The sequence below is a fragment of the Podarcis tiliguerta genome (genome assembly GCF_965153285.1).
Source record: "Podarcis tiliguerta genome assembly, chromosome: 18".
Lineage (NCBI taxonomy): Eukaryota > Metazoa > Chordata > Lepidosauria > Squamata > Lacertidae > Podarcis > Podarcis tiliguerta.
In genome coordinates, this window is record NC_139551.1 from 11,910,840 (window position 1) to 11,937,539 (window position 26,700).

Here is a 26,700-nt window from a genome sequence, read left to right on the forward strand (position 1 = left end):
GCAAAGTAGTTGACCCAAATAGGGACGCAGGTGGCGCTGTGGGTAAAACCTCAGTGCCTAGGACTTGCCAATCTCATGGTCGGCGGTTCGAATCCCCGCGGCGGGGTGAGCTCCCATCTTTCGGTCCCAGCTCCTGCCCACCTAGCAGTTCGAAAGCACCCCTAAGTGCAAGTAGATAAATAGGTACCGCTTTGTAGCGGGAAGGTAAACGGCGTTTCTGTGTGCGGCACTGGTGCTGGCTCACCAGTGCAGCTTCGTCACGCTGGCCATGTGACCCGGAAATGTCTCCGGACGGCGCCGGCCTCTTAAGTGAGATGAGCGCACAACCCTAGAGTCGGTCACGACTGGCCTGTACGGGCAGGGGTACCTTTACCTTTACCTTTTTAGTTGCCCCAAATATAACACACTTTCACCTGTTATCTGCGCTAATACCTGGGGATGCCAGGACTGAACCAGGGACCTTTTGCTCCACCGCTGAGCTACAGCCCTGACCTGCTGTGGTCCTTCCCTGTTTCGGACCCTGAACCTGCCTCTGGCCCACAAAGACTGACAGTCTCCACCCTCCTGGTCCCCAACAGACCAAGGCTTGGTAGTCTCTCGGCACCACACCACACTCTGGACTACAACTCCCATCATCCCTACCCGTTGGCCATGCTTGTTGGAGCAGAGGCAAGATGGAGTCCCCATCCCTGATGTACAGAGATGCTTACAGACCTATCTCCATTATGGCCAGGCCTACTGCTGGGTAGGGCAGGAGGGGGGAACTTTTGGGCCTCAGCTCCAAACAACAGCTGCCATCATTCCTGGCCAGGGGTTGGCAACCTAAGGCCAGGGGGCCAGATCCGGCCCAATCGCCTTCTCAATCTGGCCCGCAGACGCTTCAGGAATCAGCGTCACTGTAAAATGTAAAGGTTCATTATTGTTTCACAAGTTGTGTATGTCTTTAAGGGCCAGGGCAAATAACGGGACCCAGTCTTGCAGCTGTGAAACATAGCAGGTGCTGCTGAGTTGTGTTCATCAAGCTGTGTCAGCAATTGGGTCTAGTATATAAGGAGCAGCACCTGGCTCCTCTCCCATCTCCCTGGGGGATGGGTTGGTGGTTGGGTCTGGTTTGTTGTTGTTATCTTTAGTGTAAAAGGAGTTTTTGTTTTTGTTCTTAAAACCTTGTTAAAGTTATTTTTTAGTTCCTTGTCATGCATGGAGTCCCCAGCAAGCTCTCTGCAGCGCTACTAACCTGCAAATAGCCAACTTTCTCCACTTGCTGGCTTCCTGCTCCAGCACCTGACCACGTGCCATTCTTTGTAAATAGCAAAGTTAGCCATCCTTCAGGCAACTTGGCCACATTCCTTAGGAGTTAGTGTGTCTGGGCCAGAACACGTGTTGCACACAAGCTAGTGTGATGTGCTTGTCCCCGCCCACCAGCGGCAGAGTCCAAGGAAGCTGGGTGGAAAACCCTTTTCAGGCCACGGACCACCTTCTGAGGGAGCCGCCTATGGTGGGAGGGGCTGGCCACCCACACATCAGAGATTGCTGCACACACATGTGCACACACTCCTTCCCCCACCCTTTGTGCAGGGAAGGGAAAGCATTCTCACAGTGTGAGGATGCTTCCCACCCAGGGAGAGATTCTCAAGGGACACAGAGAGAGATCTGGAGGGCTGAATTTGGACCCCAGGCTGCAGGCTTCCCAAGGCTGGTCTTGAGGCTATCTGCTTTCCCTGCCTGCTGCTTTCCAGCAGGAAAGCATTCCCTCTCCTTAAATATTGTGGAAAGAATCTGGGGGTGGGTGAGCAGGCTGGAGAAAAGGATGCTAAGAGCCCACCAGCCCACACATACACTGTTTTTTGCTCCAAATTACACCCCCATTCCAGGAGTTGCTTCCCTGCAGAAGGTGTGGCTCTCTGGAACTGTTTGCTGCACACCTTTTGCGTGTGACATGAAGTTAGGACCAAAGTTCTCACAAGCTCTTGGTGAGTTCGTTAGCTAGCCTTCATGCTGACATGGGGAATAGATTTGGGTCCCAGTGGGTGCAGATCTCCGGGTTTTTTTCAGGAATCCACATTCAATGAAACATTCTCTGCTTGGAGCTAAAGTTGCAAGACAATGGAGCATGGACGCTAGGGTTTATCCAGGGCTAGTGTTGCTTAGAGTAGACCCACTGAAAGTAAAAGACACGGCTGACTTTGGTCGTGGGTCTCCTCTGAATAAAACTGAGTTGCTGACAAACCATTGACTTCTCCCTGGTGTGTAAGTTTGGCTGCTCTGCTTGTGGCGAGTGCCATTTTTACTGTCCTGGATATGGGCTTTTAAAATCCTGCGCTCGCTCAGTGGTTTGCTGCTGCATCTGAAAGTGAAATTCTGCTCTGGTCAACTGCCAGATGCTTAGCATATCAAGGTCTTGCTTTCTGCAAACCTGGAATGAGGCTCCAAATACTTTGCCCTCTGCCTTGCACTGCCTGCGACTCAGATCAGATATTGGTTGGAGGAAGAACGAGGTTTTCTGCGCTTAAAACAAAGAAACATGCACTTTAAAAATGATGCACATGTTACTTCCCAGGTCCTTCCAAGTCAGTCCTCTGATGGGATCCTGCATTCCTTATTTTAAAAAAATAAGATTTTAATAATAGTTTTGAAGGGGTTACCCCAAAAAGCCCTAAAACTGTTTGTGAATTCCCCCCCCCCCCAGCCAGGCCTCGCTTCAAGCATTTTTAAAACTGCATTTTCCTCTAAGACAAAAAGCATTAGCTAAGCATTCCTCTGCTGTAACAAAAAAGCTGTAGCAAAAAGCTGAGCTGAGAACAGCAAAGTTTTTTGCTTCCCAGATCCAAGATGACCTTCTTCTGGCACATTGACTTGCAACATACTTCCGGGAGCAGAGCCGGAGAACGAAAAGAAACATTTCTATGCAAAACCTGTGAAGGGGGAGAGGGAAGAAGGGGGGGTTTGGGGAACAGGGTAAAAACCTGATGTAAAATGCTTTTTGCTGCGGCCTGTCTTTTGTGAACTGAATCACACAGGTGCCTCCCCCCCCCCCCAATGGCAGAATAAAAAGCTCTTTCTCTGGATTTAACCCCTTGGTCTCGTTTGGCTCCTCTCGTCTCTGCTCGGGTGCAACCAATTTTCCTACCCATGGTTTAAAGGGCCTAAAAGGCTACAGTTTTAAAAAATACATTAAGATAAAAGAACCTAATCGAAATAAAAACAAAACAAAACAGAAGGGGAAAAGAAATCGGTGTCCTTTCTCAAAATCAACCCTTAACTCTTGTCTCACACAAAAAGTGGGCAGCCTTCCCAGCTCTGCCCTGGGAGCTTTCCTTCTCACAATCTTTCACCTTTTTTAAAAAATAAAAATTTTAACCTGTTTAATTACCGTAAATTTGCTTTGTAACATAACATTATTATATATATTCTATAAGACAAAGAATACAAAACACAATTCATTCATACTACAGTGCATAACTACATAACATTAATATATATGGTTACTGAAAAAAGGCTTACATAACAAAATCAATTCAATCAATTTTAAAAATAAAATAAAAACTTTCTCCCTCCACCCCCCCCCCCGTCAGGGTTTGGGTTATATACTAGACCCAATTGCTGACACAGCTTGATGAACACAACTCAGCAGCACCTGAAGTAAAGCACAGAAGTAAGAAGGGGGAAAAAACTGAAAGAGACTGAAACGGGGGGGGGGGGGGGGCATTTTCTAAGAAAAGAGGCCAAGAAGTCTTATAGAGACTGATATCAGGACTCAGACAATCGCTGACTATGGACGCTTCTACCTTTTAATAACAAATTTTCTTAGAAGGAACACCATATTTTCCTAGGCATATGCTTAATGAAATACATACACTGCATTTTAGCTTGAGAGAGCATTGTGCTCAACTAGGCTTTTGCAGCAGAAACATTAGGTTAACTTTGCAGCACATTCCGAAATGGACTCCCAAACTCACAAGTTGCAGCAAAACCTCATCTACCATCAGACCTCCCTCACTTAAGCTATAGAGGGAAGAGGTGGGGTAATCCTCCTTTCAGAACACAAGCAGCACGTATACAGGATTTTCCTTTTCTTCCTACCACTTGGAGGAAGACTCTTTGGAGCCTTTTTCAAATAACAAACATTTGCACACTTCATTCTCATTTTTGTCTTGTTTAAGATTGATAAGGCCCAACATGGCTGTCTTAGATTTAAAATTTTGAAGCAAGCTTGCATTTTTATTTTAGATGGCACATTTAAGGTAAGCAGCTGCTGGATGTTACCTAAGGCCAATTTAAACGCAGGAAAAACGTTTCTTAAACACAAATTGAAGGGGACTGTCAAGAATCCAGGTGGGAAGTAAGCACCCACCGGGCTTCTTTCCCACCAGGAGTCTGCGGGTTCATTTCGTTTGCATGAGGTCTGACTCGGGAGAGGGGAGCAGCGATTTGGATACCTGTAGCAGCCAGGAGGCAAGAGTCAGAGGCAAGGGAAGCTTCAGAGCTGGAGGAAGAGGAGCAGGAGGCAGGCTAGGCAAGGGAAGGGACACCCTCTCCTGCATCACTTGTCTCCCAGAACCAGGAGGGGACTGACAAGGGAGGAGCAGAGGACGTTTCCATGCAGGCGCAGTCTCCAGCTGTGTATGCGCAGCCCCTCAGGGAGAGAGACACAAACTGGTGGAGGGAGAGTGTGTTGAATGGGTTTTTTTAAATGTAAAGGTTCATCATTGTTCCACCCAATGTGTATGTCTTTAAGGGGCCAGAGCAAAATAACGAGACCCAGCTTTACAGCTGTGAAACATAGCAGGTGCTGCTGAGTTGTGTTCATCAAGCTGTGTCAGCAATTGGGTCTAGTATATAAGGAGCAGCACCTAGCTCCTCTCCCATTACCCTGGGGGATGGGTTGGTGGTTGGGTCTGGTTTGTTGTTGATGTATTTAGTGTGTTGTTTTTAAGCTGACCTAACCTCTGTGCATGTGCAGAGTTCATGTCTCAGCAAATCTTTTATACCATTTAAAATGTTGCATCTTTTGGCTAAATTACCATTTGAATAAAGGAAGGGAAGGGTAAGGAGTAGATTTTAAAAATAGAGTTAGATATTTTTTAAAAAAAAATAAGAAACTCAGCAATTCAAGTATTCACCAAAGCTAGCAATAGAAGTTGGTCAAATTAAATTTCTGTTAACTCAGTTCTAAGGGATCATGTTTCCTTCTCATCTGGCCAATATTGTTTTCCTGCAGCCCAAGCAAAGGGAGCGCTTCCTTTATTTACAGGGAATTGAGAGCAGGTGTTTATTAAAAATGTGGGCTATCATTTTGTGTGATTTCCCTCTGGTCATTCATGGAACAATCAGCCACGCCCTTATATATGGGGGAAACTGGCCAGAGTCAGAATTCATAGGATCTTTAACATTCTCAGTCATTTCAGCCTTACCATTTGCAGACAAAATTTTCTGCCGTTTATTTATTTTTTAAGTCTATTTGCCAATACTTCTGCAAAAATTTTGTAATCATTGTTTAGTAATGATATGGGTCTGTAATTTTTTATATTCAATCTATCAGTGTCGGGTTTGGGAATCATCGTGATATGTGCCTCCTTCCAAGTGTCTGGTATCTTCCGTCCTCGCAAAATGCTGTTCATGACCTCGCATAACACCGGAGTTCTTCTAAAATTTTATAATACTTGGCCGATAATCAGATTAGTTTGGGTTCCCATTTTTCCTTAACATAGATCACTACCCCTCTTTTTTTGTTCACATTTGAGTTAATAAACTCAACCCCTAACCTTTTATTTGTCAAAATATGTTTATGTTTTTTGGCCACATGCGTTTCCTGTAAACAAATTATATCAAGATACTTTTTCTTCAATACATTCTCAATTTTATTCCTGGATATAGATTTAGCTAAATAATCATTAAATTTCTTCCATTCTTCATGGTGTTCCTCCTCCTTCTGGTCGCGGACTCTTCCGGTTAGATCGGCTAGCTCCATAAAATCCAACATCTTCATCTGCCATTCTTCTACTGTTGGTAATTCTTGAGTTTTCCACTTTTTAGCTAACAAAATATGAGCCGCAGTTGTGGCATACAAAAATAGATTAACATCTTTCTTGGGCAATTCCGAACCTGTTATTCCAAGAAGAAAGGCCTCTGGTTTCTTTATAAATGTATATTTCAACATTTTTTCCACTTCATTATAAATCTTTTCCCAGAAGTCCTTGGGGCAGGTCCACCACATATGAAAGGATGTTCCTTCCTTTTCTTTACATTTCCAACATGTATTATCACAATTATGATACATCTTTGCTAATTTTACAGGAGTCAAATTCCATCTATACATCATTTTCATAATATTTTCCTTTAACAAAATACATGCGGTGAACTTCACTCCTTTCTTCCACAATCTTTCCCAGTCCTCAAACATTATATTATGTGGGGATGGAGTCAAACGCTGATTTCAGATCCATAAAGGCCACAAAGAGTTTACCCTGTAGAGGCCTGGTATACTTCTCAGCTAGGAAGGACAGCATTAGATAGTGGTCTGTTGTTGAATGGTCCTCACGAAAAGCTGCCTGGGCTTCAGATAGTATATTATGTTCATTTAGAAAAGTTGTCAGTTTGCTACTGAGGAAATGGGCATACAGCTTCCCAATTATTAAGAGCAGGCTAATTGGCCTATAATTGGAAGGTACAGTTGGGTGGCCTCTCTTAAAGATTGGAACTACTATAGCATCTTTCCAGCTATATGGTACCTTGCCCAAGTTATTTACTACTGTAAAGAGTGCCGTAAAGAGAGCCCACCAGTGCTGGTTTGATGTAATCAACTCTGCTGGGATAAAGTCTTTCCCCGGAGCCTTTCCACTCTTCAGATTCCCAATTAATGTATGGACTTCCTCCACAGTAACCGGCCTCCAATGAGGGAGGAGTGACAATTCTGCCCTGTCATCCTCCTGGAAGCTGGAAGGGAGGTTTGGATTTTCCATAAATATATTTCTGAAGTGGTTCTCCCAAACCACACTCTTTTAGCATTGGGACCATTCCCTTTCCACACTCCTCCTCCTCCTCTTTTTCTTCTTCAGCAGCAGTGGCTCAAAGCATTTCTCCACCAGCGAAACATCTGGGCTCCTGCCAAGCTTTCATGGGTGGTGCAGAGGGTTGGGGGCTTTCGAGGGGCTGCAGCAGCGGTGGGTGGGTGGGTTGCCCCAAACAGAGAGAGACACGCAGGCAACCTCTTGGGGGCAGGATCCATAAAATGCTGCGGCACCTGAGAGGCAGGTGGGCAGGTTTCCTGCTCACAAAGGAGCTTTTGCAGGCAGTACCCCTCCCCCTGGGAAGTGCTGTGCCATGTGGCGCAGGATGGAGACAGTTGCTGCTTTCCTGAGAAGAAATTCTGGAGGAGTCCATTCCTGTTTCTTGGTTTTTCGACAGCATCTTCCTGGCCAGCTTATTGGGGCAGAAAGCAGAGTGGTCCATCCTCTGGTCATCTCCCCTCACTGCGATTAAGTGAAGCTACAGGGAGCTATGCAGGGGGCCTTCTCAGCTGTGGCGCCCACCCTGTGGAACCCCCTCCTGTCAGAGGGTGATAGGACATAAAGAACTCTCTGACCTTTAGACGCCCATTTCCCATAGGTCCCCTCCGGCTTTCCCACTGCCCCCCAAAGGGAAGTTGGAGAGACAGCTGCCAATTCTCTGCAAGGGACAGTCCCGGCCCAAAAGGGGGGCAGGGGTTCATGTGAGCTGGGCTCTGCCCTGAACACCCAACTCCTTGCACTTCTTTAGCTGGGTCTGGAGAACCATAAAAACCTGCCACAAGTCGGGGGGGGGGGGCGGAGAGACTTGCCTGAGAATCTTATTTCCACCGCCTTGGTTCCACGTTCACCTTTTCTGAATCCGAGCGTGCCAGGCCTGTGCTTAGGTGGCCAGCGTGAGAGGGACAGGTGGCTCAGCACTTACGTTTTCACAACAGTCACTGAGCAGAAACTCAGAGTACACTGTGTTAAAATATATATTTAGCAGCAAAGCTGTGCTTCTTGCAGGTTCTTAAGAGAATTTCTGCCAGACCATCTGTGCTCATTGCAGGGTTGAAGGGGTACAGTTAGGGTTACCCCAGAAAGCCCTAAAAACTGTTTGTGAATTCCCCCCCCCCAGCCAGGCCTCGGCGTACGCATTTTAAAAACTGCAATTTCCTCTAAGACAAAAGCACAAGCTAAGCAGTCCTCTTTGTAACAAAAACGCTGTAACAAACCTAGAGCTGAGAACAGGAAAACCTTTCGGGTTCCCAGATCTAAGCAACCTTGTCCTGGTACATTGATTTGCAACATACTTCCGGGAACAGAACCAGGGAACGAAAAAAGCAACATTCTATGTAAGAATGTGTGAAGGGGGAGAGGGGAAAAAGGGTTTGAAAAAAAGGATAAAACCTGCTTGTAAAATGTTTTCAGCGCGGCCTGTCTTTTGTGAACTGAATCACACAGGTGCCTCTGCCCTTCCGGATGGCAGAATAAAACGCTCTTTCTCTGGATTAACCCCTTGGTGTCGTTTGGCTCCTTTTGTCTCTGCTCGGGTGCAACAATTATTCCTACCCATGGATTAAAAAGGCTACATATTTCTGGTGCGTCGGCCGGGAATAAGCACGTTCCCCGAGATCGAGGGACAAAGAGGTCCAGGGCGTCACTGCAAGGCGAGCAGCTCAGGATCCTGGGTCAACAGTTCCAGCGCGCATCCTGCCAACTTCGTGGGAGGGACTGGCCACCCGTTCCTGAGTGGACACGCGACAAGTGACGGAGAGAAAGAGCAACGGCCGTGCAGAAAGAAGGTACCTCAAGGAACAAGGTAAGCTCCACAGGGATAGGTGGGAGCAATAAGAGAGTCTGATCAACTCCGCCAGCAGGGTAGAAGAAGTGCCACTGGTTTTGGTATTGCCCAGAAAAGCAGCAAAAAGGGTGCTGCAGGGCGCCGGTCGAAGTCTAAACGCTGCCAGTTATGGTTCTTTTTGTGTCCAAAAGAAGCAGTAGAGTGCTCTTGGGCCCCGGTCGAAGTCTAAGCGCTGCCGGTTATGGTTCTTTTTGTGTCCAAAAGAAGCAGTAGAGTGCTCTTGGGCCCCGGTCGAAGTCTAAGCGCTGCCGGTTATGGTTCTTTTTGTGTCCAAAAGAAGCAGTAGAGTGCTCTTGGGCCCCGGTCGAAGTCTAAGCGCTGCCGGTTGTGGTTATTTTTTGGGGGAGGGAAAGGGGATTGGGGGAGGTGCATGGGTTTTTTGTTTTTTTCTGAATGTGCGTGTGGGGACACTCCAGTGAATGTTTTGAGTGTGTGAGACGTTGAAAGCAACGTCCGGCCTGTGACTGAGTGAGAGAAAATAACGTTAGGAGGGCTGAGTGTCCCAGTGTCCCCAGGATCCCAGAGTCATGGGAAATAAAAGCAGTAAAACAATTCTTGAGACACCACTACAGAGCTTTCTGGAAAACTGGAAAAGTGCCATGAAAGCAGAAGAGTGGGGATGTAAACTCAAAAAAAAAACAGACTCCAACATTTATGTGAAGTTGACTGGCCTTCGTATTTACCAGAATGGCCTCCTGGAGGATCCTTTGATCCAAACTTGGTCAACATTTTATGGAGTAACATTTTCAAGGCCCACACAGATCAGATTCCCTATATTTCTATCTGGAAAGCCAATGTGGATCAAAATCCCTCATGGCTTCGGAAAAATAGAATTGTGACTGCCCAAATCAAACTGTGTTCAGTACAATTACAAGTTAAAAAGCCACCAGTTTTGCCAGTCCTGGAAGAGGAGATAATTACCCCACCACCACCATATGCAGCAACTGCGCCAAGGCAACCAAATAGGGCTGCCTCTCCACCCAATGCCCAGACTGAGGACCCAAATGAGAAGATTCCCCCCTCTGCCCCTCCCCAACCCCCTTTTGATGCAAGCAAGGAAGGTGAAGAGGAAGGTGATGATGATGGTGATGATGATGACTTCAGAAAAACTCCAGATAAAGAGATAAGATGGACTAATAAGCAGTCTGACAGAGTGTTCCAGTATGTAGAACCGTTTAAAACAGAACTGGATGTGGCTTCTTGGTTCTAGAAGCAGCACAGTGCAAGGATGTGAATTGGCAGACAGAAAGAAACAGAGCAGAAGGCTTTGAGAGCCACATAGGACAGAACTGTTAAAAAAGAGACAATTAAACCCAAGGGATTGAAAACCCTGGGAGTACAATACTGACCATTGAGGAAATCCGCAAGATAAATGCCCTCAGGGCAGCGGACAATACTGATGTTGCAATTGGGGTAGCTAAAACTCCACTTTGATGGCCCCATCCCACTGACTGTACGACCCCCTGGAGTCATCCAATGTACAGGACCACAGACCTCCAAGCACCCTAAATCAGAATCCTTCTTTCGAAGAGGATCCAGCCAAAATAATTAGGGGTTTGTCTTCAAGCAGCCAGCAGCCAAAAATGCAAGAGGGTGTCCACGGGAGGGAAAGAAGACGCCTAGGGAAGAAACCAGTGCACCATCTGCAAGCAAGAGGGTCATTGAGAAATGGAATGCCCATAGGCCCCACGCCCGACACACCCCACCCCCACAGGCTGGGAACAATAAGATTTCTCAAAAAATGATTTCTTCTCATCTCTGTTCTTGCTAAAAGACTGTTGCAGCTAGAAGCAAGTAACAGGACATCAGCTTTTTTTTTTTTTTTCCTTGTGCCAGGCGCTTGGAGGTAGCTTCAGAGCATTATCTCTTGGCTGCTATCCCAAGAGGAAAATGCTGCATTCTCACCAACCAGCTACCCTGAACCCCACACTCTCTGGATTTATGGTTCAGCCACAAAAAAAAAAACCCCAGAAGGCCAAGGGTTACCCACCCCCCTTGCCCCAAGCACTAACCTGAGGAAAGTGACTTTCTTAAAAGCAAGTGAATGCTTTCTGTGAACTTTGTCAAGTTTTTCTTTTTAGGTGCAATTTTATTCTGAAAAAGGAGCTGCAGCATAACATAGGAATTTTGAAACTTTGCCAGAAGCAAGGGAACACATTGGACACTAGCAAACTAGGCAGATGAAAACTGAAATTTGCAACATGGCTTACAGGCCACGAGAGCTCTGAAACTTAGAGCACAAGAATGAGACTTTTAAAAAAAATCTCAGCTGGCAAAACTAAACCCAAGGAACAGAACTGTTAACCCCTTGTGAAGTTTCCTGCCAAGCATACCCTTTTGAATTAATGTTTGCTAGGCCTATACCTTAGGTGCAAATGCTATCTGTCAATGTACAGTCGTTCTGCCGTGTGTTTCTTTTTCTCTTCTCTTGACAGGTAAACCGGCCAGAGGCTGTCCTGTTTCCCTACAGCTGTTAAAGTCACCAGCATCTGTGACACCTGATCTGCACTGGCCCGTTCGACTCACCCCAGACGCCCAGACATCGCTCCAGCCTTGTTGGAAGAGACCCAAGATGTCCAACGCCCACCAGACGCCCCGACGCCCCCAGACTACAGCCCTGCTCACGTCACTCTGGAAGCTGACGTTTTGCACGGCTCAAGAATCCAGCATGGATTGAAAGAGGACATTTTCACATTTTCTTTTCTTTCCTTTTGCATAACTGAACTTTATAGAAGGTACCTGGGCCTGGTTTGCTTTACGCCACCCCTGCAGAGGAGGGTGTCTAGTGGGTCTTTTCTTTCAGCGTAATTACACCCCAGCCCACTCTCTAGCACTTACCTAAGCCCCTCCACGTGCATACAATGGCTCAAATACAACTGTGGGTCCCTGTGCTGGTATTTCTGCTGCCTTTGACCTTTGATATGCCAATACCACTCACAGTGACCAGACAACTGCTGCAATCGTGGGGGGCCCACCACACATATAATAAATGGATTCAGGTTGCTGAGATGGTTGCGTTCTCTGCAAATCGGACCAATTGTGCCGTTTGCACTCTGGCCCCTGTAGATGCTCTGGGAGGAATGCCACTCCTCCCTGTGCCTTGGAATGCATCCTTGGTTACAACTCCACTGGTTGCCTTCCAGCCTCTGGGCAACCATTCTTCTTTATGGAATCATTCCATCCCTTTCCAGGTTCACAGGATCACTGGCTGCCTTTGTGTCAACAAATCAAATGACGCCAGTGACGCTCAGACCTATGTGGGCACTTCCCACTGTGATCGTACCTTCCCAGCCCCAACTAACATGCCTGAGTCCAAGACAGGAACTTTTTCTGGTTCCAAATTGACTGCATGCCTGGCCCGCTTGCTGACAGGCACCACATCTGCCCATGGTCAGGACGTTTACTGGGTGTGTGGCAGAAAGGCCTATCATGCCCTCCCAATAGGATGGTATGGGGTCTGTTTTCCAGCCTACTTAATACCCCCCATGTGGATTCCTGACCAAATACCCTCTGCACCCCCTAGAAGGAGGCGTTCGGCTGACCTGGCAACACTTGCAGGTGGCAGCTCCCAGGATTGGGGCCAAAATCAGTGGCCTCCGGAAAGGATACTGGCCCATTATGCGCCAGCCTCCTGGAATCGGGGAGAGAAAATCTCTGGGGCAAGGGGGCCAATCTATAACTTGAACCGCATAATCAGACTCCAGGCAGTGGTAGAGATTGTTGCTAACACGACAGCCACGGCCCTTAGGCTAATTGCCACGCAATTGGATGAGACACGCAATGCATTTCTCTCAGTCCGATTAGCGTTGGACTTTCTCCTGGCGCAACATGGCGGCTTTTGTGCAGCATTAAATCTCACCGGTGGGGCCTGTTGCTTTAACATCTCTGATCATGGTGAGGCCATTCGCAATTTGGCAGCAGGACTTGAAACAGTGGCCCATATTCCTACCCAAACCTGGGAGGGATGGGACATGTCATGGCTTGACTGGTTGCCAAAACTAGGATGGGTAAAAGGCCTGTTTTTGCTGCTGCTTGGCCCACTTTTCATTTTGCTAATTTTTTGCTTTTCTGTACCTTGCTTGCTGCAATGCTTGCATACAATGACACGCAATATGATTTCTCGCATGCTTCGCCCCCAGATTATAGCTCTGACCCGAGAATATCAGCCTGTGCCTTCCTGGGACGAGCCTTTTTGAGAAAAAAGGCTGTCCAAAATTGAGAGGTATGGAATGAAGGGGTACAGTTAGGGTTACCCCAGAAAGCCCTAAAAACTGTTTGTGAATTCCCCCCCCCCCAGCCAGGCCTCGGCGTACGCATTTTAAAAACTGCAATTTCCTCTAAGACAAAAGCACAAGCTAAGCAGTCCTCTTTGTAACAAAAACGCTGTAACAAACCTAGAGCTGAGAACAGGAAAACCTTTCGGGTTCCCAGATCTAAGCAACCTTGTCCTGGTACATTGATTTGCAACATACTTCCGGGAACAGAACCAGGGAACGAAAAAAGCAACATTCTATGTAAGAATGTGTGAAGGGGGAGAGGGGAAAAAGGGTTTGAAAAAAAGGATAAAACCTGCTTGTAAAATGTTTTCGGCGCGGCCTGTCTTTTGTGAACTGAATCACACAGGTGCCTCTGCCCTTCCGGATGGCAGAATAAAACGCTCTTTCTCTGGATTAACCCCTTGGTGTCGTTTGGCTCCTTTTGTCTCTGCTCGGGTGCAACAATTATTCCTACCCATGGATTAAAAAGGCTACAGGGTGAGCGAAACTTTGCTAAATTAATCCTGTTACGCTGGGCGGGTTTCCAGGGAGCAGATCCCACTGAACTGGAAGTTGCTTGCACTTGAGTCAGGAGAGTGTGCAGGTTCTAGTCAGTCGAAACTCGGGTGCAGCACTGACGGTCCCCAGCATCTCCAACTGGAGCTGGTCAGGATTCCTCCCCCCCCCCCCCGGGGTGCTGCCCCTGCCAGTCAGTGTGGTCAGTACTGAGCTAATTGGACCAATGGTCGGAGGCCTCTTCTTTTTCCTGCACAAGGCTTCAGTCATGTACTGTGAGAATCAGCCACACAGAACACAACTCTTGAGTAGGCAAGTGCTGTGACTCTGCCGCATTTCTTGCAACCGACTGTATGAAAAAGGCAGCCCTTGAAATGTGAAAAGAATCAGCTTTCCAATTTATTGGGGAACCTTTTCCAGCCCTCAGAGCAGAATAAATGGTGCTGATTGCGAAGAGGCCAACAGCTCCTCCCTCCTGCGCTGCTGCCCAGGCCTCCTCCGCAGGGCTGGTTTTTGCTTCTTTCCCGGGCAAACACACCAGCCTGCTCCTTTCCAGAGGCACCCAGAGAGGGAAGGATGAGGGCCGCTTCACGTAACACTGCAGCCTTTTCACTTAATTGCCCTTTCAACCTTAATTCCTGTTTAACCTTTATAAGAAAAAACCCCTGCTCCTTTTCCTTTACGGGGTATCCATAGCCTGTATATAGTGGGTTCCCTTTCGGCAGGAGAAAATAACAGAGACCAACCAGAGTATATTGAGAAGCAAAGCGGCTAGTAAGCCCGATCTTTATTGCAATAGAAAAGTACTGTTGCAACAGGATCCCCACTCCCCCCCCCCCCCCACAGGAGCCAGGAGAGAACTCAGAACAATGGTGTGCATACCCTTATATAGACATTTGAAATGGCCTGCCCTGTAGCCCAAGACCACCCCCTGAAACTTCATACATACGTCACAGAAGGAGGCGTGTAAGGTGCCATCCAGCCGCCTTAGGGACTTTGCTCCAGATTTGTGCAGGGTTTACTCCTGATCCTTTTCCCCTCCCAAAGATGCCCGCAAGGCAGCGGGTGCAGATGCTTCCTCAGGCTTCTCTCCCAGAGCCTGGCTCATGGATGGGTAGAGCCGCAAGGACCAGATACAGAATGAAGGGGCATGGCATTCCTGAGGGCTTTTGTGGGCCTTGCCACTGCTGCAACCCCCGGCTCGTGTGCATGTTTTGAAATCCCCAGCCCTCCCTGGTCTTTCATCTCACCCCCCCCCCCTGTGAACCCAGGCAGCTTTCTGGAGCCACCTCTGCAGACACAAACTGGGACGGGTTACCTGCCGCCCCCCTCCCCCCCCCAGGTCGCTCCCTTGCCCTGTGACGGAAGCTAGTGCGGCAGCTCACCTGCGACGCTTGAGCTCCGCCATGCCTGGAGCAAAGTTTGAAGGCCCGGCTGTTTCACTGGCAGCTCAGGTTCAGAAATCCCACTCCAAGGGGCCACTTCTGGGGTTTGCCAGCCCCCACCCAGCCCACGGAGCCACGTCCGGCTGTTAACAGGAAAGCCAGCAATGGCAGTCAGTGCAGCAGCCGGCTTTGCAGGGGACACCAAGACTTTCAGGGTGACCGTGGGCACTGGTTTCTGTGCCTGCGCATCTTTCGGAGAGGATAAGAAAAGGCGGGGGCCAAGGGGCCACTTTCTACCCCAGCACTCTCAAGCCCGGACCCTCTCTGGACCTTTTTTGGGGGGGACGGTCCCCAGATAATTCTTTTTATGAAGGAATTGGCCACTGATATTCACCAGTCTCGGAGCTTCGCAGCTTTGAAGAAAGCAGTCGTTTCCGCTGTGCCGCGTCTCCGCCCCACTCGATCTCGGAGCTCTTGCGAACTTACCGGGGAACGGGGGGGGGGGGGGGAGGGGTGTCGCTAAAAAGGCATCTGCCGGAATACCAGGTCCTCAGAACGCCCAATCTGAGGTTTTTTTATGGGGAACTGTGTCGCTCTCACAGTCTCCCCCACTTCAAAGTGCAGGAGTTCTTTCAGCCGAAAGACCCCTCGACTGCCAGGAAGTTGCTCCTGTTTCCGTGGACTCTGCCGCTGGTGCGCTGGGACAAGCACATCTCAGTAGCTTGGGTGCAACACATGTTCCGGCCCAGACACGCTCACTCCTAAGGAATGCGGCCGAGTTGCCTGAAGCATGGCTAACTTGGCCAGCGTGATTTCTCCCTCCGGCCCTTTGAGCCCAGCTGACTCCGCAAGAAAGGCCAAAAGCTCATCGTGGCAGCATGGCTTCCCTCACCTCTTGGCAAGCTCATCAAGTTCTGCTCGCAGCTTCCCACTTTCAATCTGCAGCCGGAAAGGGACACCCCCTAAAGCCCCCCCAACCCTGTGGCGTCTGCGTTCTCCCCCTTGTCACACATTGAGCCAGATGGGGGGGGGGGTCCAAAGGGGTGTCCCTGCTGCTCTGTCCCATTCCTTCCTTCCCTTCCTCGCCAGGGGGGTGGCCTTGCTGTGACTCAAGCAGCCCCCCACCCCCAGATTTTTTCAGCCTTCCCAGGATGGGGAGTGAGGGAGGGGTGTGGTTCACCTATAGGGTGAGGGGCAGGCTGTGCCACAGCTATGGTGGCTCAAGGGCGGGGGGGGGGCACCCCTGCCACATCCAATGGCCCCATCCTGCCAGGGTCCCTAGGAGGAGCTGCTTCCCATGGAGGAGGCAGGGTTCCACCTTGGGGTTTTCTGTTCCAAATATATTTTGTATTTTCCCCACACCTTATATATGGCATTTCTTATTATATGATTTGAAAAACTCCGGTGTGCCTTTATTTTCCCATAATTAAGATAGCCATGCCATCCAAAACGGGTGTCATGAGCTTCTAAATCTAAAATATCCCAATTTTTTAACAAACACCAATCTTTCAACCAGAGAAGACATGAGGCTTCGTAATAGAACTTCAAATCCGGTAACCCGAAGCCACCTCTTTCTACAGTATCTATTAATATCTTATGCTTTACTCTTGGTCTTTTACCATTCCACAGAAATTTAGAAATGTCTTTTTGCCATTTGTCAATACTGCTGGTCTTTCCTATAATTGGAATTGTTTGGAATAAAAAGAGTAGCTTCGGCAAGACTATCATTTTAATTACCAAAATACGGCCCAGGAATGATAAATTTAAGCTTGTCCATGTCTCCAACTGTCTTTTGATATCTTTCCAACAATTAATATAATTATCTTCATACAAGTTAATATTCTTTGGAGTTATCCATAATCCTAAATACTTGATTTTGCGGTAGATATTAATTTGTATTATTTTTTCTAATTCTGCTTTTTCATCTGGCGACAAATTTTAAACTAATAGTTTTGTCTTGTTTAAATTCAGTTTGAGCCCTGCAACTTTACCGTAGCCACATATAATTTCCAGCGCCTTTGTTAAACTCTGTTTTGGTTGCTCCGTAGTTATGATTAGATCATCAGCTAATGCCCTCATTTTGTAACTTCTATTACTTAGCATAATCCCTTTTATATCTTTTTCCTTCCTAATTTGGGGCTCCCCGCTTCTGACCTCTGTGGGGAGGGGGAGCCCTCTGCGTTTGGGGGGAGGCAATGGGAGTCCAGAAGGACACCCCCCTTTAAGAGGAAAAGAAATCTTCGTGTGGGTGGCTGTGACTCGTGGTTGCTTTTTCCTGGCTGCATCCCAGGGCAGACGGGCGCTGCTGCTTGTAGCTGTTTGCATCTCTTTGGCGAGGGGGGGCTTGCTCCTCCTAGGGGGTCCGCACAGTCCTAGGGGAACACCGGCCCTCCCTTCCCAGCCCTTGCCCAAAACTGGGAGGGAGCAAGAGAGGGGAGCCCCCGGGAGCCCCGGAAAAAGCCATGGCAGGTGCGCCAACCCTCCTCTCCCCTGGGGGGCACTTTAACCCCTTGCTTGCCAGCCAGAGAGTGTCTGCTCCCTGCCCCTCTCCACCTGCTTGCCCAGGGCCATTGCTGCACCAAAGAGGGGGTTTGGGCAGCTGGGCTGGGGGGCAAGAGAGAGACGCCCCAGGGCCGCCTCCTCCTCGGCAACCCCCTCCCCACCCAGCTCTCCTGCCCCTCGCTTGCAAGCTCTTCCTTCTGCGCTGCTCCAGTTGAAGGAGGAGGGGGCACGGCTGTCCTGCCCCAGCACCCCACTCCGAAGCAGGGGGACCCCCCCTAAAACCCACATCTCTTCTCCGGAGATCCAGGCCTTACGTCCCCCTGACTCTCCAAAGGTGCCAATTTGCCCCCTTCTCTCTTTTTGCCAAACTGATGAAATAAGTACTTTCCGAGGTTCTCTTTTTAATTTAACAAGCTTAAAATGCATTGATTTCAGAGGTGGTTTTTCTTTTTTGAGAAGAAAAAAAGATTGCCTGCCACACAGGTGTTTTGTGCTTTTGAATTCTTTCTCCAATTCCTTGTTCTTATTTGCCAAATCCTGATATTGTTGCCAAAAGCAAATCGAGATTTGTAAAGATTGTATTTTTAGGGAAGTGAAAACCCGTGTCCGTAACGTAGGCTTGATCACAGTCTCAGTCTCAGTTTTATTTCACATAGCCAAAGGCTGCTGCAATGTACACAGAATTATTTGACAATTAAAAAAATATATACTGAATTGATAAAAAAGACTTAAAACATTTATATTATTAAAACATTACGTACTCTAAACAGAGCTATAAAAGTACCCCAACGTACAAATAAAAACATTAAACAATAAAATTCATAAGCTAAAATCATCACATGGTCACTAATGTTAAAAACAATATCAATTAATATAGTGTGCAATTTATACTCAGAGTTTGGTGACAAAGATAGAGCATAGCCTGAGGTAGATAGATAGGCTCAAATAAATTCATCTCCTTTACAGTTAATGGCTACCTTGGCTATATAATTTGCTCTAATTTTCCTAGCAGCAGTTGCAAAAAGTGCTACACGCCAGGTCACATATGTTAACGGAAAATAGGTACCGAGGGTTCCCTTGGACAAAACAAGACACCAACCAGAGTAAGTTCGGAGCAAAACAGCAGCCAGTAGGCTTGGTCTTTATTGAAGAAAAGACTGTCGCGACAGGACTCCCACCGCCCACGAGGTGAAGCAAGATGGAAGCCCGGAACAAAGGGAGACCCTAACTTTTATTAGCTCCTAATCCCCTGAGTTACACCTCCAGAAAATGCATCATAGTGACATCATGAATATATTAAAATCAGGAGGAGTCAGGGAGGGGTCGAGCAGGTAATCTGAGCACCTTGACACCTGGCCAGAGTCTCCCTCTCCCCCTCCCATGTGCTAGTCCTGAATAACAAAGAAAAGGGTGCAGTTTCCATCCCCCTGAGGGGAATCCGGTAGTGGTCCTTTTGTTGCTGTCTGCTCTGAATATACAACCGTATGCAGTCCATTGTGTCCATGATGAGATGAGCCTGAGCCCATCAAGCCCCACCAGGTGCTGTAGCCATGTACGTGACTGCTCGCTTAGGGGATTATGGCTGACCGTCTCCGGGTCACCCCCCTTAGCTAGTCCTTGAGATATGGAGTAGAATAAAAGTGGTCCGATGAAAATCCGACATGCGGTTGATTTTTAGTGAATTTATAAAGAAAGTTGTCCCTGAAGTTCAAAGCAAGTTCGCCTTTCGGAAGCGGCTTGCTACATTTTGATTAGATCAGTCACAGTTCATTGAAGTCGGAAGCTTTGCATTTGTGAGCTGTCAAACGTGAAGAGACGGGCGCTCGCTGCCTGCAGTACCAGCGTAGCCGCCGCTAGGGGCGCTGTTCGCTAACGCTGATTGGCTGAAGCGGCCGCCGGCTGACCCTGAGTTCGGGCGGCCGGTCTATCAATAGCGGGGATAGGGCGAAACGGAGCGTGGAAAGCCCATTGAGAAGATGGAAAGAGTGCTTCCTTATTTACGGAAGGCTTCAGGGGTGTCCCTCTAGAAGGGGCACCCCTTGGGTCGGGAAATGGGAATGGGTGAGGTGTGAGTGTGGTGCTTGTGCATTACGGTGTGTGGTGTGTTAGAGAAGAAAGGGGGGGTTCCTGCTACAGTTCCCCCCTTCGGAGATAAGATTGCAAGGGAGAATACCGTGCAATCCTTTTCTCCGCAAATTAGTAAAAGTCCGACATGGCATACCTGGAGTCCGGATCTCGTGGGGTTCGCAGGGGTTCCATTTCGATGAAAGTTGAAGGGGTTCCTGGTGGCGGCACCCGGTGAGGGGCAAGCGTTGCATGAGGTGCAGGGTCACGGGAACGGAGAGACGGGGCGCAGGAGCCGCACGTTTGACAGCAGAGTGGGAAGCAATGGACAGCGCAGCAGAAAAATGCGATGCAGACAGCTACTGTGATTATGACCAGGAGCCCATTTCCCAAGAGTTGCTTTAGCCATGCTGATCCTGGCAGCCAGTTCCAAAGTTGCACGTCTGATAAACCTTCGTGTTGAATGTCTCTTAGCTCGTCAGTTAGTTTGTGGATATTGTTAATATGTCCGGTGACGTTCAGGGTCTGGTCAGAGACGTGTGTACAGCACTCTGTTCCTACAAGGGCACAAACGCCTCCTGTCGAAGCCAGAATATAGTCCAAAGCAAGGCGATTTTGAATCACGGTCTGTCTGACCTCTGTCAATTCAGTTAGGATAGATTGGGTTGCTGCATTCGATTCTTCTATAAAAGTCAACAGGATGTCTGTCAGCTTGAGAATATCAACGTGGTTGGAGCCGGCTCCGTAGGCAGGGAAAAGGGCTCGGCCGTATGTCTCCCCATTGGCAGTCACATCAGACAGGTCAGATAAATCCTTGGCCCTTTTGTTACGTCTCCTTCCTGAGGGAAGGTCTGGGGTTACTCTGATTCCGGGCAAGATGAGTCCAAGGTAGCATGTGCCTCGGGAGTGGGGGCTGGCCCATGTATAACCACGGTGGCCGCACACCCAAAATAATCCCTGTAGGCAGGAGTCTATACGGCCAGTAAGAAAGGTACGGAAGAAGCACTGAGAAATTGGGGAAGGGTCCCAGGAATGGGGCAGGTCCAGTACCTGTTTCCAGGCAGACAACAAATCCGGGTGAATAAAGGGGTTGCCCTGTCGCCACAAGGTGATTCTACCAGTCAAGGAGATGTCAATGACGTACTTACAGGTGCTGTCTCCAATCATCCGGTCGTTGCCACTGAACTTCCGACAGAGGTCACCTTTCGTGGGTCCGGTTAAGTAGATGTATTGGTGAGTCAAGTTGATGGCGGTCAGGTTCCAGGATCGTACGTTAGCAGAAAGGTGCTGTTGCAGAGTGAGGGGCACTCCAAGAAAGGGAATGCCACTGTGGAGGTGTGCCGGGGTATTGGCGCAGATCCAGCAGTCGCCGGTGGTAGTCTGCTTTGCGATTTCGGAGATCAATTTGACATAGGTGTTGGAATGCCAGGTGGACAGTAGGTCATTTGTGGGGGTTTGAGATGTCGACAGTTCCCCCCTTAGTCGAGGTGCAGTTCCCGCGGGGTACAAGGGGTCTTGTCGAGACAGATATGTGACATTGGTGGCTAGCCCCCCACATCGTTGGGGTCCGGAGGTATCCCATTCAGGGGGTGAAGAGGTGGAGTGATGCCAACCTTCAAGGTACGCTCTGCCGTCCCAGGTGGAGGCAAGGCCGATGTCCCACACACAGCAGTACCTTCGGAGGCAGACTCCCTGAAGGGTGGTGGGGCGAGGCGCGGAGTCGGCTCTTTGGCAATAAAAGCCGTGGACCAGGCGGTCGGTCGGGTGGTTCCGGTCGGTATAAACTGATTCACCCCCGCCGTTGTCAACAAGTGTCCAATTCAGGGATTGTTGGGGTTCACCGTCGGAGAATACTGTATAAGAACCATTTATACAGCGGGCCCGGTTCCAGGGGCCGTCTCTGCTAAGTACGAGTTTGCCAAGCGGGGTGTAGGTTGGGGAGCGGACGAAGAGTTCCCATGTTTGGTGTGCGGTAAGAGTAGGTAGTACAGAATGGCGGAGGAGGACACGGGTCTCCGGTACACAGAAGTCGAAGTCTCCGAGGCGGTCTAACGTTCCTTTCTTCACCATGTCAACAATACCAAAGTCCAGGTATTTGTGTTCAACTGGTAGTCCTGGGCACGAAATATGTGTATCCGCGATAGCGGTGGCGGCGAAGAGGTGAAGAAAGAGGAGGGAGGAAAAAGGAGGAATTGTTGCGAGTCCCGTGTGAGGCATGGTGAAGCAGGGACTGGTAAGCGGTGAAGCTGTCAAAAGGTAGAGCTGTCAGTGGCGAAGCTGTCAAATGGCAGAGTTGTCAAACGGCGGAGCTGTCAAACGGCAGAGCTGTCAAACGGCGGAGCTGTCAAACAGTGGAGCTGTCAAACAGCAGAGCTGTCAAAAGGCAGAGCTGTCAAACGGCAGGGCTGTCAAACAGTCGGCAGGGGTGATTTGCGAAGACGAAGGTGGATTGGGGGGGGGTCTCTGTTGTTGGCAGTCGAGACAATTTCAGATGTCCAGTAAGTTGGTGTGGAGGATGGGTCAGGTCCGGTCTGTTGGGCCCGATTCATGCCCCGATCAGGTCTGGTCTGTTGGGCTCGATTCGTGCCCCGATCAGGTCCGGTCTGTTGGTCCACGTCCACGTCGAGGTCGTTGTCCTCTGTCGTCAGCGGGGGAGTAGTGTAGGGGTCGTTGTCGGTGGTGGAGTCGGGTGGAGGAGCAGGTTTGCAGCGGGTGTGGTGCAGCCAGGCGGATTTCTCCGCTACCTTGAAGGAAGTAGGAGTGGTTAGAAGTACCTGGTAGGGTCCTTCCCAAGTCGGTTGCAGGGGTACTTTCTGGTAAGTTTTTACCAGTACCCAATCTCCCGGCTGGAACTGATGGATGTTCTCGTCGAGAGGTATGTTTTGACTGACGGCCGCGTATCTGTGAAGAACAATGAGTTGCTTCTGGAGCTGCATTATATATTTGGTTAATTCAGATTCTCCGACTTCCAGTTCGGATGGGGGAAATTGGGTATTATATACAGGGGAGGGTCTCCCAAAAAGTAGTTCGTAAGGGGACAGGTTCAATTTTCCACGGGGGCATGCTCTGAGGTTGTGCAAGACTAGAGGGAGGGCATTGACCCATTTGATCCCTGAGTCTTTGCAGAGTTTTCCAAGCTGGGACTTAAGTTGCTGGTTCATCCTCTCCACCTGTCCCGAGGAAGGGGGGTGATATGGTGTGTGGAGCTTCCACTTTACGCCCAGCGCTCCGGCTATTTGCTGGACAATGTCAGATGTGAAATGTGATCCTCGGTCACTATGTGTCGCGGGACTCCAAATCGGGGTATGATTTCGTGTAATAGGATTTTTGTGACTATGTGGGCTGTGGCTCGGCAGGTAGGGAAACATTCCTTGTGCATTACGGTGTGTGGTGTGTTAGAGAAGAGAGGGGGGGGGGTTCCTGCGACACATACTTACTGGTATCTGTGTTTGCGAGGAGATATAAAATCATGTCAAAGGGGTTCTGGCCAGGGGACCCTGTCATTATAGGTACAAAAATCTTTTTCTTGCATCATTATATAAAGGACAGTGCAAGATATAATGCATAAGGTCCTCTACTTCAGAACATCCCCTAATGCAAACACGTTCTTTTTTGGTATGCCACTATGTCTCCCATCTCTATAAGCAGAGCTTATTGTATTTAGTCGTAGCTCTGTAAAAGCTTTTCGAAGCTGTGCAAAGGTCAATTCATTAAAATAAGATATGTGTTCATTGGCCTCTCTAGGTTTAAAATACAATGGGGCGCATGTAGATGTGCACATAGAGTTTAGATCGTTTTTAGTTGCCACTGCCCTTATGGTTCATTTAAAAATATTTTTCTGTGAATTTAAGGGGAGTTCCTTGATCTCAGTCACTGAGAGATCATATTTGCCCATCAGTTGGGCAGCGTGATGTACCCAGTTTTTAAGGGGTAATCCATTTGAGAGCTCAATCAGACATTTTTTTGGTAGCCTAGTGTTGTCCATCTGTTGAACTCTAAACCAGTAACAGAGAATTATTTTATCTATTTGGCTCTCTATGCTCAACATGCGAGTTTCCAACCTGACCATGGCAGATTCCACGTCTTTGGGTAAACCTAAAAGAACTCTTAAAAAATAATTCTGTGGGGGTTCCAAACCAGAGACCTTTGAGGTACCCCAAACCTCTGCACCATATAGAATCTGGGCCATTGTTTTTGCTTTATACACAGATAGAGCTGGGTTGACCAAATTTCCACCTTTACAGGCAGCGAATTTCAAAATAGCTTTTGCTGATTTAAAGGCTTGCAATTTAATATTGGATAGCTGTGTATTCCAAGATGCCGTTTCTGAATAAATCAATCCCAGATATTTAAACGTATTTACTTGGTTTATGATGTGTTCATCCAGGTGCCAAACATGCTTTTTAGAACGTTTCCCAAATACAATGACCTGCATCTTATCATAGTTTATAGATAAAGCATTCCTCATGCAATATGAACTTAATTTTGCAAGCAGCCGTCTCAGGCCCGCCTGGGTTCTAGATACAAGTACTAGGTCATCAGCATACATTAAAACTGAGAGTTTTTGGTCGAGAATTGTGACAGGGGCAAACTGTAGGCCCTCCAGTTCTTTAACCATGTCATTAATATAAAAATTAAACAGGAAAGGTGCCAGAATGCATCCCTGTTTGACTCCAGTAATGGTCTTAATTCTAGCGGTGAGATGGCCAGCCAGATCCACCTTTACTTGTATTGATGTGTCAGTATATAATGTTTTGATGAGAAATAATAGACGGGGGTCTATGTTTGTCTTTTCCAATTTTTGCCACAATGCATGTCTTGAGACCGTATTGAAAGCTGACTTTAAATAGATAAAAGCAACATACAACTTTTGGCGCTGTGGGTTAAAGCCTCAGCGCCTAGGACTTGCCGATCGAAAGGTCGGCGGTTCGAATCCCCGTGGCGGGGTGCGCTCCTGTCGTTCGGTCCCAGCGCCTGCCAACCTAGCAGTTCGAAAGCACCTTCGGGTGCAAGTTTACCAGCGGGAAGGTAAACGGCGTTCCGTGTGCTGCGCTGGCTCGCCAGATGCAGCTTGTCACGCTGGCCATGTGACCCGGAAGTGTCTTCGGACAGCGCTGGCTCCCGGCCTAGAGAGTGAGATGAGCACACAACCCTAGAGTCTGGCAAGACTGGCCCGTATGGGCAGGGGTACCTTTACCTTTACCTTTTATGGATGTATTTACATAGCAGAAAGTTCATCACAAAGCACTGGTCCAATGTGGATTTCCCTCTTTGGAAACCTGCCTGGACTTCAGATATCACCTTATTTGTATCTGCCCATTCTTCTAGTCTCCCAAGAAGGAGCCTGGCATATAGTTTGGAGGTCTATAATTGGCAGGGTTTTTCTTATCACCCTTTTTATATATTGGGGCAATTATACTCAACTTCCACCCTTCAGGTATGCGACCTGAGCTGTTAATGTATGAAAACAATTTTGCAAAAATGGGAGACCAGAAATCAGGTCTTATCTTATAGATCTCCATTGGGATCATGTCTTCTCCTGGAGCTTTATTAGCTAGTTGGCTTGCGATTAGCCTCTTAATCTGATTGGGCGTGACGGTAGGCTTGATCATCTCTCTCCTCCTTGGTTTCCTTTCTCTTTTTGCCAAGCCCTTCATCGTTCTTTTCTTCCAGTGTGCCATAGACCAGTTTCTTTCCTCGCACTGTGTTTAATATTTTGTGGAATTGCTGTTTAAAACAATAAGGATATTGATCACACAATGAATTAAAAACTCACTTTTGCTGGAGCGTCTCGTCTCTGCCCTTTTTCCAACCGGGGGGGGGGAGGGGGGCTCTGAAAACTTCTATTGCACAGTTTGGGGGCCTGTCCACACCTCCCCTCTCCCCATCCTCTGTGCATCCTCCAATTCCCCTGGGGAAATCAGTGCTGAATCCAGAGCTGGGAGAATAAACTCAAGAAGACATCTGCTCCTCTTTAAAAAGGCTCCGTCCTGCTTTCCATTGGCTCCTTGCTGCATTTCCACACCCCCACCTTGCGGGTGTTTCTTTTTAAAAAAATTTCTTTTTATTGATTTCCTTTAAACAAAACAACAGCAAAACAAACAAAAGTTAGCAACATAGCATAATATAAATATCCATTTCCATCCTTCTTTAGTTATATCATCTTATTGTTATTACCCCTATATACACATGTTGACCTCCCTCCATCCCGGTTTCGGACTACTTAAAAATATCTTCATTTTTTTGCAGTTTCATTGTTAACGATCTACACATCACAAGATTTATATTAAGCCTGCTGTGATTTTTAAACTTCTAAAATTTCCTTCAATGTATGTTATAAATTTACTCCAATCATTAATAAACTTTGTACCTTTTTGGTGTCTAATTTTTTGCGTCATCTTTGCTAATTCCACGTATTCAAATAGTTTTGTTTGCCAATCTTTAACAGTTGGAATGTCTGGAGTCTTCCAATTTTGAGCTATCAGTATCCTGGCGGCCACTGTCACATATTGGAACAGTGTCTGATCTTCTTTCTTAATTTCATCCCCAATCGTTCCCAATAGGAAGGCTTCCAGTTTTTTAGAAAAAGTGTATTTAAATATATATTTTTAATTCGTTATATATAAGTTCCCAGAACTTTTTAATTTCTTCACAAATCCACCACATGTGGTAAAAGTTTCCTTCCTTGGTCTTACATTTCCAACATGTTTTATTTCCAGTTTTATACATTTTTCCCAGTTTCACCGGTGTGATGTACCATCGGCACATCATTTTGTCCATATTTTCCCTAAGTGTAACGCAGGCTGTAAATTTCATTCCCTTATTCCAAAGCTTCACCCAGTTACCATATTCTAAATTATATCTGAAATCTATTGCCCATTTTACCATCATGTTACGGTAAAATCTGGGCACGACATTGCTCTGCCACCCAGCTCGTCGGACTAAGTCCGCGGGTCCCTGCGGAGGAAAAATGAGCTCAGCCGAAGACCAGAGCAAGCTGCAGGAGATCCCAGTTTACTGCGCAACAAGGTTCAAGGCGAGATTGAACAGCGGGAAAGGGGTGACATGAACTTTTAAAACTTCCCTCCATGTCCCATGATACAGTGCAAAATACATCATAATGACAT

At 47.9% G+C, this 26,700-nt stretch overlaps 2 long non-coding RNA genes across 2 annotated transcripts; both read left to right on the top strand.

The window, feature by feature from the left end:
- Positions 1-8,257: 8,257 nt before the first annotated feature.
- LOC310668716 lies at positions 8,258-10,434 on the top strand. Its single transcript, XR_014506813.1, has 2 exons — positions 8,258-8,918; positions 9,139-10,434. It is a non-coding gene; the product is annotated as an uncharacterized lncRNA (long non-coding RNA).
- A 6,712-nt stretch (positions 10,435-17,146) lies between these two features.
- LOC310668635 lies at positions 17,147-25,359 on the top strand. The gene is made up of 2 exons (XR_014506733.1): positions 17,147-18,126; positions 25,176-25,359. It is a non-coding gene; the product is annotated as an uncharacterized lncRNA (long non-coding RNA).
- The last annotated feature ends 1,341 nt before the right edge of the window (positions 25,360-26,700 follow it).